General features: G+C 38.4%; 1 non-coding gene across 1 annotated transcript; it reads left to right on the top strand.

Annotated features, from left to right (window-relative positions):
* The first annotated feature begins 738 nt into the window (after positions 1 to 738).
* Positions 739 to 820, top strand: trnal-aag (transfer RNA leucine (anticodon AAG)). The gene has a single exon. It is a non-coding gene; the product is annotated as a tRNA-Leu (tRNA).
* The last annotated feature ends 7,446 nt before the right edge of the window (positions 821 to 8,266 follow it).

The following is an 8,266-nucleotide window of genomic DNA, read 5'->3' as shown; positions in this document are numbered from 1 at the left end:
TGTGTTGTGTGTTTTAGTGCATATCGGATTACTGGGAAGAAACTGGATTTTGGTGAAGAGTTGTGTGTGTGTGTTTTTGTGTATATCTATTTAATGGAAGGAGACAGGGTAGTGGTGGAAGGTTGTGTGCTTGTGTTTCTGTCTGCACCTGTTTAATAACTGGCTCCGAGGTCAGAGCATCCTCACAATGTGATCTGTCGTTCTCGGAATGTAATGCTACCTCCGCTTTTAGGGTGGAGAACATTCTTTGGGACTCTTATTCTGCAAAACAGACACAGTGACTGTAACTATGCTGCACGGTATGATGTGGAACACGGCCTGCTCAGCTTTGTGCATTTTCCCTGTAGTCCGGTGTGTTTCGTGTTCCGTGTAAACGTGAAAAATGTCCTGTTTTGAGCAATGGGTGACATCATTTAGCAAAGCAAGAATCGAAATTGCAGTCATGTCAAGCAGCTCATGGTAATGTGACAAAATCATAACCGATCATATATTCTCATGCACTCACAGATACATTTGTAGCTGAAAAGAGTCTGAGAAGATAGACTCAGCATACCATTGATTTTTGTCTGGATTGATGGGCTATCATTATCTGCTGCGAAATTGATATTGTAGACGGGCACATCCCAGCAGCTGTGCGAGTCGGAGAGGGGTCATGGAACCCTTTTCACTTGACTTTGCATGTGTTGGTATGCAGGAGCACAATTGGAAGTGCAAGAAAATGGGCGGCTGCGGGCGGCTGGTAGTGTGGCCGAGCGGTCGAAGGCGCTGGATTAAGGCTCCAGTCTCGTCAGAGGCGTGGGTTCGAATCCCACCGCTGCCATTTCTGCTGATCAACTCCAACGACGCCGCTTGTTCAAATGCGGTTTCGACCCCTGCTGCATTTCTGTTTGAAACAGAAGAAAAATGAGTTTGCTTCCCGTGGAATTAACTGTGGTGTGGTAAAGTGCCGAAATTTCCGAAGTGTCTGTGCTGTCACGATCGTGTTCGCCTCCCGCGCGGAAAATCGCAAGCAGCTCTGCTGTTGCTTCACGTTCCAGGCAAGTTGAGTTTTTACTGGAACCGAATGGAGACTGTTATTTCCTCGCTGTTATGAAACAAAGTCCTACGGTGACTCGACTCGTCGTTATTTGGCTTTCTGGCCAATGAGAAAATCGTTCCAATGAATTTCGTTGTCATTTGTTATTGAATTTCTCCCATTTACTTCATCTCCGTCCTGGAGACATCGGAAGGGAAAGGTAATCTAATCGAGACTGTGATTGGTGAAATTCAATTTTTAATGGCCACTCTTATTATGTTCTTTCTGTCTCTCTTTTCAGCATTGTCTCGGAAGTGGTGGTGCACTGAGTCTCCAGTATGTTTGAAAGAGTAGTTTGGAATTGCCCTGTTGTTAGTTGTGAGATTACTTTATGGCTCATGCCCCCGGACTGTCTCATAATAGGCATTCATGCTCGCTGTGTCTGAAAATGCATTTGGTTTGCCAGTTTTGTTTGTGTTCCGTGTTAAATGCTTCCTGTTTTGCGATTCGCTCAATACATTACGTATTAACAGGGTTTCTGAGGTAACTTACAGCTGCAAAAATCCTCAACTGAGAATCTGGGAAAATTTCACGGAGTATGGTCAGTCGGAGCAAAAGTAAGGAAGTCGTTCGTTTCTGCAGTGTTTCACAATACCACCTTTCCCGTGAGCAGTCGAACAGACTAAATGATTGTGCCACAGACTGCGACGCCGAGCTCCGCTAAAAAGTAATCCTTTAAAGCCGGTGTAAGCAACACAACGTTATTGGAGTACACCGCGTGGCAACAGATGCTTCGGTGTATCACGTCCATGCTCACCACATAGCCAAAATTAAACAAGTCCCATGAAACAACGAGCTATTGGAAACAGAAAGGTGAAAGGTCGAATGGCTTCAACTGTCAGTGCTGGATGCCACTGAGCCGCAGCACGGCTGGCTGAGGCTGGTTTCTGTAGTGTAGTGGTCATCACGCTCGCCTTACACGCGAAAGGTGCCCATTTCGAAAGTGGGCAGAAACTGCTTTGTTCTTCAACTCCGGCCTTTTACATGGTGAAGAACGGAGCTTTCTTGCTTGCTTTCCCATCTGCAAACCTCTCTTCGAATTTGCTTGAACAAATGTGCTCTCGTAGTGAAATGTAATGCAACTCCATTTAATTACTGTGCAAAGCATTGTAAAGTTTTTCTCCAACCTGGTTCTGTTCATATGCCATTCCGTTTGAGAATGTAGCTACCGCCTTCTGATCCTTTCACGAAGAGCATTTGCATTCCTTGCGCAGGCGGCCCGGTTCAAAGACAGGGAAGAAGCTGATGCGCTGGTGTCACAGCGCACCACGGATTCCTGAACGAGTCTGTCTGTCAAATGTACCCCAAAGTCGTCTCTGAAATACCTCATTTGGAAGCTGTCTGTCGTTATTCAACGTGCGAGAGTTGGCACCAAAGGTCCTGAATCATGTTTTGGAGCAGTTCGCACGTTAGTGGCCCATTCAATCAGCAACAGCAACGAAAGAAATTACACTCTCAGAGGAACCTCTGGACCTGTGCTTTCATAGCGTCGCTAGTATTAAGGTGCGCCACGTGATCTAAGCAACCTCGGAACTGAAACGGAGGAATCGACAGAGAGGCTACAGAATGACATCGCATCCATTTGGTTTTCTTTCAATCACTGACGAGCAGGAAAATGTACACGGGGAGGGCGTGTGGGGAAGTGAGGCAGTTGCAGCTCTGGTGAAATTCCTTCTTTGTGATTCACTCAGCAACCAGAGACGTGAAGATGACTCAGGCGTGAGAGCTCTTCACAACGAGAACAAAAAGCACTCAAGGGCAGTTAGCACCTCTTCCGGAGTGGGGGTGGGGTGAGGTAATTATCTTTTGACTTCTGTTACTATGTTCAGAAACTGCCTTTTAGATTGACGTTTACAGAAACTGCATTTCTAATAAGCACCATGGAATTTAGCAAAATTTATTGAGTCGCTTCTCCTCGAATCCCACACAGGTTTCCAACTCAGTTGGTATCCATGTGGCTCATGTCCAGGAATGAACATCTCTGCAGCAAATTGCACGGTTAAGGTAAAAGGCAAGGAAAGTGGCATCTCAAACTGGCTCCGAGGTCAGAGCATTCTCACAATGTGATCTGTCGTTCTCGGATTGTAATGCGACCTCCGGTTTTAGGGTGGAGAACATTCTTTAGGACTCTTATTCTGAAAAAAAAACAGACACAGTGACTGAACCTATGCTGCACGGTATGATGTGGAACACGGCCTGCTCAGGTTTGTGCATTTTCAGTGTAGTCCGGTGTGTTTCGTGTTCCGTGTAAACGTGGAAGTCGTCCTGTTTCGAGCAATGGGTGAAATCATTTAGCAAAGCAAGAATGGAAATTCCCGTAATGTCAAGGAGCTCATGGTTATTTGACCAAATCATAAGCGAACCCATATTCTCACGCACTCACAGATACATTTGTAGCTGAAAAGAGTCTGAGAAGATAGACTCAGCTTACCATTGATTTTTGTCTGGATTGATGGGCTATCAATATCTGCTGCGAACAGACTAAATGATTGTGCCACAGACTGCGATGGCAAACTCCGCTAAAAAGTAATCCTTTAAAGCCGGTGGAAGCAACACGACGTCATTGGGGTACACAGCATGGAAACAGATACTTCGGTGTATCTCGTCCATGCTCACCACATAGCCAAAATTAAACAAGTCCCGTTCCCCAGCATTTGGCCCCAATCCCTCTAAACGCATCCTATCCAGAAACTCACCCGATTACCTTTGCAATTTTCACCAAAGCTGCAACTGCCTCACTTCCCCACTCGCCCTCCCCGTTTACATTTTCCTGCTCGTCTGTGATTTAAAGAATACCAAATGGATGCGATGTCATTCTGTAGCCTCTCTGTTGATTCCTCCGTTTCAGTTCCAACATGGCGTAGATCACAGGGCGCACCTTAATACTAGCGACGCTATGAAAGCACCCTGTTACCTCAGTGTAGTAACTGGCCACGTGTTTGAAAAAAATGACCGTCTAAAGAGTAACTCACCCAAACACTTTTCCCGATCATATTTCTTCACATTTACTGCTGACAATACACATTTTCCTGAACGCAATGTGCAATTTAGCATGGCCAGCTCACCTAATCTGCACATCTTTGAATTGTGGAGGACACCACAGCAAAGTCACATAGAATTGGGGAGAACGTGCAAACTCCCCACAGTCACCCGATGAGGAAATCAAACCGATGTCCCTGGCGCTGAGAGGAAGTATTGCTAACCACTGAGGTACCATGTAATCTTATGCAATAAGTAAAATCAGTGAAAGATTCGAAAAAAACAAGTTTCAAATGAACACTCTCCGATATTGTCAAAGCATGTAAATCTTGCATTCAATACGAATAGGTGTATGGGAAGCAAAAAAAAAACAAAATCCCGCCAATTCATGAATGAACAATAATTAAAAATTTAATTTAATCAAAGGTCATAACAATATTTCGACGAATTGCAACTTTTAATAACAAATGTAGGTAATTACATGACTAATGAATAATTGGAAGTGGCATATATTTACTTAACGCTGACTTGTTTTTCCCTTGTTACACAGCAGAATAACAATGTGTGTATGTGTATGTTCGAAATGTTTGAATCAAGCTCTTTCTAACAAAATAACTAATGACTTACGATCACTTAGCATTGTCACCTTTAAGACCACAACATTCTCAAATATTTTACAGGAATTTACAACCGGAACAACAAGATAATTTCTTTTCATAGGAACCCAAAGAGAGTAAGTCGCAGACACTGAGAATTAGTGAGTCAGTGCAAGCATTCAACTGAAGACAACATCCCTTCTTTCCAAAAATGTTCAAAATTTAAAAAATCAAAATTTATTGCCATTGTTGAATGAAAGAATAAAGAGGTGCTAATTCTTTTTCATTTGATTTTGTTGCATGAAACATCCATAAGTTGCATTTTGATTACAAACACAATAAATGTGCGCATTGAAGCCAAGTAATTAATTGAATTCAACTATGTTTCAACGGTAAAGTAAAAATTGATATTTACAATGATTGAGAGATTGTGCACTGCAATATCTATACAGTGGTTCATGTACTGTCCCATAATTCAACATTTGTGCAACCTATTAGATTGCATAATTATTATTTTTATTATAAATCAGCAACAATTGATTTATCAAAATCTGTCAATGCATTAAGGAAGAATGAAAAATGTATTTTTCCAAGTGATTGAGCAATATCTGGAAATGAACTGGAATTAATTCAGTGAAAAGTAATTACATTTTCCTGAATTTTAAGGCTGAGATTACCGTGATCATTCAAATGAGCAAAACATCAGATATTTACAATGACGTTGGATGGGAAGTCAATGTGGAGTAGTTGACCTGAAAAATAAATGCATTTTCATACTGTACTATTAGTACTCAGAAATAATGGATTAAATCTAAATGTGAATCTCACTAGACTTGTTCAAAAGACTTTCTTAAATAATTGTGCCATTATTGTAATGGCAATGACTTGATAAGTAATGCTGTCTTTTGAAGAATTAAACTGATTCAATATTTCAAAAGCACTTTGCTGTGATGTTGATTGGATATTTATTAAGATTAGTAAAGTGAGGAATAAAACATCGTACCTAGCTTTATGGATTGAAGAAAAATGAGCCATTCAGTGACTTTTGAGCGAAATGCTTCTTCTTTTTAAAGTCAAAAATGTACGTAATGCAGAATTGTTAATTTCCATCCAGTGGATTCCTTGTAGAGATATGTTACATCGATTTTATGATTAATATTATGATCATTGTTTAAAGAGTTGTGTCAGATTTAGAAAGAGAATTAGTAGATCATGAAAGTGAGCCTGAAACTAAACAAACAATGTAGTGAATGACATGTGGTATATAAGCGATTTTAATAATATTGTCATTATTGTACAATGATGAATAATGTTGGAATAGAAATGACAAAAAATCAACACCGTCAAAGCAGTTCTTTTCTTACAATGAAATGAAAACAATAATCATTTTGTAGCATGCATGGTTTGAAATAGCAGTTTTTCAATGTGACATATACAGTGAAGATTAACCTTTTTGCAAAAATGTAGGAATTTCACAAATTGAAATGCAGTGTTTGTTCAATTTGTAATGAAAATGGTTATAATTTGAATGGTCTCTTGTACACACACAACAAAAAAGGAGCGAAAAGATTGTCAGAATGACAAAAATTTGCTTCATAATGCTATTGTAGTACAGTCAATATCCGTGATAAAGTAGAATTATTGGTTTAAACAATATAAATCAACATTTACGACTGAACTGAAATATATCACATCAATTGCATTAACTGCATAGAATAGTAAGTAAATGCTTACTGTTGTCATTTGTCCTAGAAACAATAAGATACTTCCTCAGGTTATTCCACTGAATAGTAATCAGCTGACGATGAATATTTTTGTGTCGCTTTATGTGCACTGTTTTGTGTGAACATTGATTTCAATAAATTTAGATATTTACATGAATTAGGAACAGACTGATAACTGGGTGTGAAAGATCTTATTTAAGATTAGGCAATTTTTAGTCTTCACTAGATTTGTTGAACAAAACACACTTAAGACATCATGCAATAAATGAGATTAGAGAGAAATATGCAAATTCAATTTTCAAATGAATGCACTCGGATAATTTCACAGCATTTCAATCTTAAATTCAATATAAATAGGTGAGTGGAAAACTAAAAACAAATTTCAAACAGTTCATAAATAGATCAATAACAAAAAATGATATATAGTAGGAAGTGGCATTTGTTTATTTTACTGAAGAACTTGATTTTTTTCTCATATTTATACTTTTGAAGCATCAAGTTCAATGTGCAATCTGAACTCAGCTCTTCAGAACAAAAGAAAATCAAGGAATATATTCACTTTGCATATTTCATCTTCGTGAGTGCAACATTATCAAATATTTTGGAAAGAATATTGATTGTGAGGAATTAGATACATTCTTTTATTAGCGAACTGAAGAAAATATATAGGAGATACTGTGATTATTGGAATGAACAACAAATGGAAGCATATCTAATGTTGAATTGAAAGGCAATTCTTTCGATTCTTAGATATTTTCTAATCAACATTCAGAGCTGCTCTGGCACAACCCTATGCAAGGTGGGAATAGAAATTGTACCCGCTGATGGTAGTGAACAGAGACACTACCATGGTAGTGAACAGAGACACTACCATAGTTGCAAAAGATTCATTCATAACATTACCAACAAAGCTGGGCAGGGCTGAAAACTAATCAGATGTTTATTGTGATGATTGGATTGAAATTAAATGGTTAGATACTGTGTGTAATCTACTGAAAATTCAGTAGCAATTTACAATAATGATGGGAGTTAACAAATGTCTTAATTAAAAATGATTTTTACGATCACTTGTGGAACGACAAATTGACAGAATTGTGTGATTACTGTGCATTATAAATAAAAATGAATACAATTATTCTATATGTTCATAAGTTTCTCCCTTCCTGAAATGCAAATTAAAATGTTTTTGATCTACACGGAAATTGAAACAAAATGATGAGTTGGTCAGTCAATGTGCCTATTCAGCTGAAGACAACCTTCATTCCTTCTGAAAATGTACGATTTCTAAGAAGTCACCATTTCCTGTGGTTGTTTAATGAAATAAGAGAGATGCCAGCCCTTGTTTGTGTGCTTCAAAACATTCATGGGGATTTAAATGATTTGCACATGAAAAATATTCAATTGTTGTTGTGATAAAAAACACAATAAATGATAACATCGAAGTGATTTCCAATCAGACCAATTCAAAAGTGTTTCCAGGTTTAAAATGAAAAGCAATATTCAGAATGATTTAGAGATTGTACATTGCAAAGTCCTTGCATTAGTTATTGTAACAAAACATAGTTTCACATGTACACCCCTTACCAAATTGAACAATTATTAGGTATTGGCAACAAATCGATTTGAAAACTTTTATTAATGAATTTAAGAATAATGAGGTATCTCCTCTTACTATTCAACTGAATAATGTTCAAAAATGAAGAGAAATATTGCAGTGTAAATTAACTGGCATTCTCTGAATTTCAATGGCTGAAATGACTGTGATCTTTCAAATGAGCAAAAGTCAGATATTTACAAATGATGCTGCAATGGCAATTATTGATCTTTTGTGGGTGTATTGGCCTTATGAAACAGGTTTTAATATTGTAGTAAACACTAAGAAACATGGAAGA

This window comes from Chiloscyllium plagiosum, unplaced genomic scaffold (assembly GCF_037043375.1).
Source record: "Chiloscyllium plagiosum isolate Xiang-an unplaced genomic scaffold, Cpla_swu_hap1 HiC_scaffold_13, whole genome shotgun sequence".
Lineage (NCBI taxonomy): Eukaryota > Metazoa > Chordata > Chondrichthyes > Orectolobiformes > Hemiscylliidae > Chiloscyllium > Chiloscyllium plagiosum.
This window is presented reverse-complemented; position numbering and strand designations above follow the sequence as displayed.